The sequence below is a fragment of the Melospiza melodia genome, chromosome Z, assembly GCF_035770615.1.
Source record: "Melospiza melodia melodia isolate bMelMel2 chromosome Z, bMelMel2.pri, whole genome shotgun sequence".
NCBI lineage: Eukaryota > Metazoa > Chordata > Aves > Passeriformes > Passerellidae > Melospiza > Melospiza melodia.
In genome coordinates this window covers 72,973,912-72,984,191 of record NC_086226.1, presented here as the reverse complement: position 1 = coordinate 72,984,191, position 10,280 = coordinate 72,973,912, and the positions used below count along the sequence as shown (strand labels likewise).

Sequence of the window (10,280 nt, the reverse complement as noted above, 5' to 3'; positions counted from 1 at the left end):
GACTTTTTTTCTGGTTTTATTTTTGTAAATCACAGCAGTGATCACGGGACAGGGGATGGATGACATACGAACTGTGAATCCCATGGGGCATGACTGCTGTTTTGAGTTTTCAAAGTCTTTTGAATGCTTAATACAATGCTACTTGAATAACTAACAAAGTTTTCTTTGGCAAAAACCCTATTTGGTATAGAGCAACTAAATGATGCCTTCAAATGATAATTACCAAATTGTGGTATTGCTGGTTCATAATTGCATGTGTGAGTGTTGGGAGAGGGAAAAGTTGATTCTGTGTTGAGATGTTCTCTCCATGTGGGGAGAACTTGTATTCCAGGTTAAGAGAGTATCCTGAGTTTGGAGGGATTTAGTTTAGACTTCAGTTCTGCTTGTACTTTGAAAATATGCCCTCTTCCTCATGAAGAACAATATGTTGTTTCTTAATTAGGTTTTGGTCTATTTTACCCACAGTCTTTATCTTCTTGTCAAGGGTATTTACAAAGGGTATCATAGTCCAATATGCTTTTATAATTGTGATTCTTTTATGAATTATTTATTGCAGACAAATAATACTTAGTAGCAATGGCAGAGTAGTACAGAAAAAAGAATATAAATAGTTTTCTCTTTAGTTCCCAATACTTGAAATAGGTATCCGTTAGATATCAAAGATGGCAAAGAGATAGGTAATTACAACAGTGGAAGAAAACAACAGTGGGACAGAACACAGAAGAGCCAAAGGAAAATCCTGTCTGAAATAAGCTTGTTTGTAACTGCCTCCACACAAGGTAAGACAAGCAGGTTTTCCTGTGGTTCTGCCCTCTGCTCTACTCTGCTTTGGTGAGACTCCCTGGCTTGCTGCATCCAGCTCAGGGGTCCCCAGCACATCACCCTGTTGGAGTGAGTCCAGTGCAGGGCCACCAGAGGGATGCAGCACCTTTCCCACATGGGAAGGATGAGAGAATTGTGTTTGTTCAGCCTGAAGGGGAGAAGGCTTCAGGGGGACTGAACTGCAGAGCCTTCCCATACCTGAAGAGAGCCTAATGGAGAGGAATGTTTTCCAAGAACATGTATTGACAGGAGAAGGGATAATGGTTTCAGACTGAAAGAGAGCAGGTTTGTTTTAGGTATGAAGAAGAAACTCTTTGCTGTGAGGGTGATGAGGCACTGGAACAGGTTGCTCAAAGCAGTTGTGGATGCCCTGTCCCTGGAAATGCTCAAGACTGGGCTGGATGGTCCTGAGCAACATGGTCTAGTGGGAGGTGTCCCTGTCCATGGAAGAAACTAGAGGATCTTTGAGGTCCCTTCAAACCAGTCCATTCTATGATTCTGTGATTGTACAGAAATCAGCCTGAAACCTGATTTCTAAACCTTAAAGCACTCAGGTTAAGTCAGCTTCAAGATTAACAAGACACCTCCCCTTTTCCAGTAGGAATATATAGTAATATGTAAAAATCTTTAATTCTAAATGTTAATTATGGTAAAGGAAAGCAGAATTCTCCCATGTTTTTCTTTGTTCACAGAACTATTTCCAATCTTACAGATGGAAGCTCAGGCAGACAGGTGGTTTTAGTAAGCTCTAGTAAACACAGATTTGCCAAATAAGAAGTCATGTGAATGGAAATTTTTACTCCTTATGCGAACATTAATGTTCTGAAGCATCTTGTCAGCAACTGAGAAGGTGGAAACTCTCAACATCTGATCACAGCAAGAATCAGATGCTACAGGTGACATGGTCTTCTTCCAGGACAAAGCAATACCTTTACTAAAGGTAGCTGTATCCTTGTATTGATGCTCACACACAAGATGCCTGTACTCAACCATCTGTGTAAATGCCATATTTTTTTGCTGTCATCTCTCTCCATATGTTGAAACTCTGTTACTATTTTTACCCAAAATAGTGCCTTTGATAATGAAAAAAGTCTTCTGAGAGGTTAAGAAGGCATCACAATGAGAGTGGTCCATAATGGGAGTAGTGTGGCCACTGTTTGCACCTTTACTTTTTTAAGATCCAAAGCAGACCACTGTGTATTCTCATTTGTTGAGCTAACCCAGCAAATGAACCCTCTCTTCTAAGTGAGCTCAGAAGGACAAAGAACTGATGTTTACTTTCCAAGAAATAATTTCAGGGCTAGTTTTAGCGGTCACTGTGTCAAGTTCTTTTCATGCAGGTAGACATGCAGATAGATGTGTGCGTCTGTGTGCAGCTGCATGTCTGCACGCGCTGCCTGAGATTCAGTAAGACAAGAGAACAGGAAGCAGCCACCTCTCTTAACTGCTTAGAAACACTTTGTTTTCCTCTGGGTCCCCGAGTTCCCTCCACAGAGAATTATTGTAGAACTCTTCAATTCAGCAGAGAAGTAACAGGCCCCAATACACTGATCAACCCCCAAAGTTGAAGCTTTTCTGCCCTAAGTTTCTAATTTACCTTCCTTTTAGGCCTTTATTACAGTCAGCTGGTTTACAGACTGTTTTCTCTAGAGTGTTTTTTAATCATTATTTTAGCAATTACTTAAAGACTGTTTGAAATGTCTTGCTTTGATCTAACTCAGAAAACAGAATCTTCTGCCAAGGGATTGACAGTAAGCACAGATTTAAACTTTCTCAAAATAATGTTATTAATTGGGGCATCTTCAAAACAGTCAAATCAGTAGTGCTGTACTGGTTAAAGCTATAAAGTTTTTTATTAATTCACAGGGTTGCTGTGACCGGAATTCACTTCTGGCTCTTACAATAAGTTTATGGTGGTACAGATTTTGCTTGAGGCTCAAGTGAAACATAATATTTGGTCTTAATCCAAGTTAATGTGTTCCCCAGTCAGGATTTCCTCTAATGACTCATTCATACCCCTAATGAATTGAAAAGGATATGTGTAAATTGACATTGAACCTAAACTCCAAGGCTTTTGACTTTTTATCTTATCTCTGGATTGGCACCATACAACATCTTTATATTCTAATCACATTAAAAAACCAACTCTTTTTCCTTGTTTTTCTTGCCTAATGAGGTCACATCACAGAATGTGTGTGGAAGGGAGAAAACTGGAGTGTAATTCTGGACAGCCAACTCTACGTATTCCCAGTATAAAACAGTAGCCAAGTAATCCCACAAAGCTCTAATGCTGTAAGATAATGCAAAAACCGGTCGGGTTCAGCTGCTTTGTGGGATCTGCTTCTGTGCATGCTCTCATCCTCTGACGAGTGCAAATTCACCCACCCCTTAAACAGGAGCATTCCCCTAGCAAGTGATCTGACTTCAGCATGGGAGGGAGAAGGAGCTACACCAGGGCAGTTAAGGAGCGGACATGTAATCCCTTGCTACAAATTCTGTCTTGCCTTGTGGCAACCATATCCAAAGGTGGTCTTGGTACATGAAGCAGAGGAATAATGAAAGAAAAAAAAAAAGAGAAAGATTTATTATTATCTGTAATTTGTTGTGAGGTTCACACTTAGAAGCTTTCCAATTTTCCAAAATTAATTTTCAGAATGAAAATCTGTGATGTCAAATATTCAGAAATTCAAAGCTGTGGGCTTGTATTACTGTCAAAATATCAGGGAAGTTTTAAGAAATCCTTTTTAATCTGTCCAAAAAAATTTTGGAAGGGGGCTTGAAAACATACTGCAAATACACAGATGTTATGGTAAGAAAACCTATAAGAACGGACAGCTTCCTATTTATATTGGGCAAAGTCAGAATCTCAAAACTCAAACAAGCTGAATGAGAAGATGAACAAAACATACATAATTTAACAGTGAAGCTAATGATCTATTACAACAACATTTTTAGGAGTATAGTAATCAAGATTAGATCACTTTCTGAAAAACATTCTCTAGTTCAACCAGGAACTGTGGGGCTTTATGCCAGAAATCATACTGGCTGATTATGGTAATTGTCCCTGACCTTTTGATGCAGTAATGCCATGTACTAGCTTTCCAACCATACATACTATATTCAGTTTTTCTGCACAGCTGTGCCAAATGTGTGAGCAGGACCTTGGATGTCACATTGTGAAATTCTCTGTGTGATTTATCCAGCAGAATAGATCAAATAAATAAGCATTTAATAAAGCCCAGGCTTGAGTTTCCTCTCCGCCCACGATGCTGCCAACTAAATGGCCTCTTAAGATTAGAGAAAATACTTTCTGCCCAATCCCAGAAATAAAGCTATATGCACTGAAAGATGGTTTTAAACTAATTATTTCTGGTTTTGTAAGCCTCTCTCTTCTTATGGATGAGGAACCGATCTGCATTCTTTTCAAGGCAAACTCTTGCTTTCTGAATTCTGCTGATGTGAGATTGGCCCACTGTGGGCTAACAGATCAGGTTCAGGCATTACAAGCACTGAAAACAATGCAAAAACACAGCAAAAAACCAATTATTTTATTTTATAGCTATGTAGTCACAAAAATTTTCCTTCAGATGTAGCAGTTCCATGAATCTCAGATGGTCAACTTACTCATCAGCATATGTGCATATGTGTTTGTCATAATCAAGGTGAAACAGTAAGTCATTTCTTCTAGCAGTCTGTGAAATGTTGTCATCATTTTCTCAGCCTAAGACAATTGTGCCTATACCATTATTTGCTATATTCCTATATGCTTCTAAGAATTAAAATGGTTTTTCCAAATTGAGCAAAATATTTTATATATTTATGGCAGGGTATACTGAAGGTGGGAAAAATTAAGAATGATGCTTTTAGAAAGTTAGATGCAAGGCTGACTTGATCTGTGTCCTGTTTACATCCACTCAGAATCTGAAAGGTGAAGCTAGGAGCAATTCACCTGGTTTGGACTCACTCCTTTGAAATCAGTAGATAAATTTTGTCATGCGCCAAAAATGCTCTTACTGATTCTCAAAGCTAAATGTGTTTTTAATATTTTTAATTTTTTTTTTTTTAGAGAACATCTAAGTGCCCTGATGACTGCCTTGAATGACTGTGAGTCATCATGGTTCATAATCTGACTGAACTAAACCTTGTTCTTTGTTATTTCAGGAGATACTCTTACACTGTAATTGCTAGGTTTTGCTAATATGATACTGTTGGTGATGTTCCTTGGTTGAGATACTCTACATCAGCAGTCCTAGGTCACCATGTGGAAGTTCACAGGCTGCCTATGCATTCATTACATAAAGTCCCTAAGGTTACCCACTGTTAGAGTTACCTGTACAACACTGATTAGCCTTTACCAGCCTTAATGCTCAGGAAAAAATGGCAATATACTGTATGTTGCTGAGCTCATCTCTTCTAGGCTTCTGCTGCCTCCTTTCTGTTCCTGCCTACCTTTTGCTTCACAAGACTGCTGCACATATCCAGGAACAAATACAGAGACACCACCATTGGTCCTGCACAGGAATATAAAAATCTCCTGCAGGAAATGTCTCCATGGGCTTTGTGCCTTAAGTATAATGTGGTCGTGTCTTCATGAGCAGTGTCACCAAGAACCAACTTTTAAATCTCAAACTCATCTATTAGAAGAATTTCAGCAGGAATGGAAGGTTTTGTCTTGTGTTTATTAAAGTCAATGTATGTGATCAGTGACGGATGCTGTGATTGCTGCTAACTGCCATGGGCCCTTGCTGTGGGTCACAGATCAGTCTGTTGTCACGTGCACCCAGCCATTCTCTGCAGCTGACACAAATACTGGCCTTGGCTTCACCACGCAGGAATACTGAGGTTCAACAAGCCACTAAATGATCCTGCAGAGACGTACTAGAAAAACAACAGGTAACATATTTTTTAATCACTTTGCTCCATTTGGAACAGGATTATCAATGACAAGCTTTTTACTATTTCAGCAAATGTTTGTATCTGCACACACAGCAAGAAGAGAGATAACATTCTGTGATCTTATTTTAGACAAAAAATAATGATGGGGCCATATAGCTGGCAGTAAAAATCCATCTTGAAGTTCTTACAAGAACTGAAGCTGTGTATCATAATGTAAGGGCTTTTTACAGTCATATAGTCTAATCAGCACTTCTTATTTAAACACTATTTTCAGCAATGATTTCAGAAGTACATACACAAACAGGGTTATCAGTACTAATTGAGACACTAATATATAACATATACAAAGACACTTGGCAAGCTTTTATCTTACAAATTGTATTTGCATATGAATGGTGTTTATAGACTCTAAATTAAAATAAGATTTTTTTTGGTTTTGTTTTTTCATCAACACTGTTTGTCAGGCAGGTCATACTCCTATATGACATTGTGTTCTGGAGCTGACCTGCATTCCTTCCAAACCATTTAATTACACACAGCTGACCAACATTCCTGGATAAAACCACCTAATCAAGTGCATTACAAATCCCCCAAATGGTTACTAATCTCTATATATGTACAAGTGTGAAATGTGCAGTATCCAAATATCCTTTTCCTAAAAGTGAATTACATAAAAGCAGAAGACCTGTCCAAAGCACTCCTTTCTCCATGTTCAATATGCCCAGGTGGTTAAGATACTATTGCACCACATAGTTGTCTTTGCACATTAACACTAAAATCCATCACTCTAATTCATATTCAATTTGTTTTCTACACATCTTAAAAATGTAGTTTAAAAAGAAAGAAATATAACAGCTTTCCACTTCTGGGCAAATAGGTTAAATAAGCTGAAAATGCATAGCGCTGCAGCTCAAGTAATGTGTCATGGAGGGCTGTATTTCCTTTCATGTCCATGTTGCTGGGTTCAGATGACAAGCTTCTCAAGGTTGTTAGTCTGATGACTTTGTGTCAGGACTAAGCAGAACTAAAAGGAGGGGAGGAGGGGAGTTTGGGCACTTTCACTAGAAATCCCTACAGGAAGAACAGAGACGTACTTAGCTGGAGACTAGAGCATTTTCCCCATTTCCAGAGACAGTCGTCCAGAGCAGTGCTACGTGCTGACTGATGTAGGCAGGCTTGTGGTAGTGCTGAGCGCGCTCTGTGGGCAGTAGTTTTCCACAATGCCAAACGAGCATAAATTCACTTAAATTTTCTATATGCATCTCTCGGGCTTTTGCACTCCTCGCTCATCCAAGCAAATGAAATTTAAGATGCTCTGTGTTTGAAAGGTAAAAGCACACAAAAGCAGTGGAAGGTGGAAAGGTATATAAAGCGTTACACTTCAATACACAGGATGGAAAAGGTGCCTATGGAAAGTAAGAAGGAAACAAACAAGGCTAAATCACAAAGAGGAAAACCCAGCCGAAGGGTTCACTTTTCTGCTCTCCTCGTGCTGCCACCATGCCCGGGTGGCAGGGTGCTACCCGGGCTAACCTGCTTGTGCACCCACCACGCCTGCAGTGCCTGAGGGACAGCCGGCAGGTTTGTGCACCCACCACGCCTGCAGTGCCTGAGGGACAGCCGGCAGGTTTGTGCACCCACCACGCCTGCAGTGCCTGAGGGACAGCCGGCAGGTTTGTGCACCCACCACGCCTGCAGTGCCTGAGGGACAGCCGGCAGGTTTGTGCACCCATCACCCCCGCAGTGCCTGAGGGACAGCCGGCAGGTTTGTGCACCCATCACCCCCGCAGTGCCTGAGGGACAGCCAGCAGGTTTCTGCCCGGCTCACCAAGCACCTGCGGCGGCGGGGTCGGAGGCACCTTTAGCAGCCGTGTCTCAGAAAACGCTGGTTTCTTGCCGAGGCAGGAGGGACCAGCTCGACGGAAAGGCGTGCAAGGACGCCACCGCTTCTCACCTCGTGAACCGGTGTACAAGAGTGAAGCAGCGAGGCTCTCCAGGTTTTGCAGCAGATTAAAAAAAAAAAAAAAATCCACCCCAACCCCACGGAGTTTTATTTTAAACAGATGCGGGCGGATTGAACTCGGCATTTTCACGCTCGGGCTCTGCATTTCCATTATTTTTAGCGCAGCGGCGTACCACGCACTTCGCACTGGTCATGCTGGAGCAGCGTTTTCAGATGCCGCGGGCAATCGCTCCCGACGCGCGCGGTACCCGCGGGGCGGCGGTGGCGGAGGGGCAGCTCCGGGGGCAGCTCGGCGGCTGTGGGCCGGGCCGGGCCGGGCCGGGCCGGGCCCGCCGCCTCAGCCGCCTCAGCCGCCTCAGCCGCCTCAGCGCGGGGTCCCGCGCAGCCCCCGCGCCCCCGCCCCGCGCCGCCGGTCACGTGGCAGCGCCCCCCGCATTGTGACGCAGCAGGGCCGGGCGGAGCCGCCCCCTCCCCTCGCTCCCTCCGTCCCTCTCCCTCTCCTTCTCCTCCTCCCGCTCCTGCCGGCCGCTGCCCGGTGGCAGGGCAGGGGCGGAGGGCGGGGCGGCGGGAGCCGGGCCGCTGCCGGAGCGCTGCCTGCACCGGCGGGGAGTGGCGGGGGGCGGCAGCCGAGAGGCGGCACCTGGGTCCTTCCCCCGTCTCCATCACCCCGGCCGCCGTGGAACGGCCGCGGCCGAGCGGAGCGCAGGGGTGAGGTGAGCAGAGCGGAGCGGAGAGGAGCGGACGGGGGCTTTGTTGCCGTCGACAGCGCTGCCCCCGGAGCGGTGGGAGAGGGGGCGCGGAGCCGAGCCCGGGGTGTCCCGCGGGTGGCGCTGGAGGCGCTTCCCCCGCCGAGGCGTCCCCGGGGGCGCGGAGCGGGGCTGCCGGGCGGCGGGAGACGCGGGCGGCGGGCGGGAGCGGGGGGCGAGCTCGGCCCCGGCCCCCGCCAGCCCGCCCCGGGGAAGTGCTTTCCGCATGAAATCAGGGCTGAGCGCCTGAGGGGGGTTTCGCTGGGGCTGAGCACGTACGTGATGTCAGCCGCGCCAAGTGCCGCCGCGGAGCCCTGGTCGCGCAGTGACACTCGCCCCCGCCGCGGATCCGCCGCTGCTCTGCTCGGAGCCGGGCGTCCGGGCGGGCACCCCGCCGTCAGCGCCCTCCTCTCCCGCCGGGCAAGCCGAAATCTGGAAGAAAATCAAGTAGGAGTTGCATGTTTGTAACGGTGGGGAAACAAATGCAAAGTTGTCTGGTAGAAACATGCTCCAAGGCTTCTACTTGGGTCAGTCCAAAATCGTGTTTGTGCAGCAGCGGGGATCAAGCCTTTTTCCTACCCGCATCAATGAGTGCTTTATGTGAGCAGACGTATTTTATATAAAGAAGAGCTCGAGGATCAGGTTCCGATGGTACTGGATGTATAAAGAAGATGGTTGGCTTAAAGCCACATCTCTTACAGAGATATTAATCAGTCACAACTGGTCCTCGAAAAGTCCCCTCACCCCAAAACCCAGCAAAAAACTGCTAGTGCTTGTGTTTTCCATGGAAAATCTTAGCATCTTAGCCTCGTTTTATACCTCAGCATTCCACCAGCAAAAGGTAGCTGAAAAAAGTGTTTTAAAAAAATAATTCTGAAACAAATCACTTGACTGTTGAACCCTTTTCTAGTATTTAAATGGCTGAAGGAAGATATACAATCATACCACTGGGAAATCAAAATAATTTTATATTTTGTGCAAATAGCACTGATTCTGCAGCCAGAAATTATCTTGAATGGTGTGCATGCATTTAGCCTTTTTTAACATCCTGTAGCAGACTTTTAATGGTGTTCTGCCCTTACTGAATTTAGGAGTTATGTGCACTGCATGTGCTTCCAGCAAGCCATAAAAAGCATGACCTGTTGCCTTACTACCACCCATAAACATGAGATTCTTCACCCTAAAGTCCTCTGCAACTCGCTTATGTATGAGCTCATGATTGGTGAACTTGGTAAACCACTTCAGTCTTCAGACTGCTAAGCCTGCAAATATGCCGTGTGGAATACCAGAGCCATATTCTGAAGATTTGGCAGGTAAGCTGAAAAGCTGGTTCCAGGAGCAGGCTTGGAGAATTGCTCAAGAGGTAGTTCAAACACAATGAGAAGCACTTTTCATCTGAATGAAACAATTAGAATTTGACCTGCTCAGTAGTCAAAGAGACACTTGCCTCATCACTATATGCAATTTCTGAAAAGGCCTGTAATGAAAAGGCTCCCTTTGTAAGGGGTATGTGGTATAAAGCTTGACTTGTGCGGACTGGCCATTTTGCTTAATACAGTCACTTACAGTGTCTTATACTGGCAGTTCACTTACTTTTCAGGTGTTTGTGATTTCTGGTCTGTGTCATTGATTCAGTGGGCTGCAGAAAGCACATGTGTGACTTGCAGCTTGTAGAAGAAGTGAGTAAAAGAAAACCACATCAGAGTATTGGCCCAGTGTAGAGTTACCTCTAAATTCAAGGAGACTGGTTAAAAAAAATCTCCTTCTTTTTTGAGCAAGCAGTCCAGTGCAGGCTACTCAAAATGTGTCATTTTGGAACAAGGAACTGGAAAGGCTTTTGGGTAAGGAAGTTC

At 44.6% G+C, this 10,280-nt stretch overlaps 1 protein-coding gene across 3 annotated transcripts in view; it reads left to right on the top strand.

The window, feature by feature from the left end:
- Window positions 1–8,300: 8,300 nt before the first annotated feature.
- The window catches only part of SNCAIP (synuclein alpha interacting protein), an 88,041-nt gene continuing 86,061 nt past the window's right edge, over window positions 8,301–10,280 (top strand). For all 3 annotated transcript variants that reach the window (XM_063179790.1, XM_063179789.1, XM_063179791.1), the window contains exon 1: window positions 8,301–8,394. The gene's annotated coding sequence lies outside the window, so the exon portion shown is untranslated. The remainder of the gene's footprint in view (window positions 8,395–10,280) is intronic.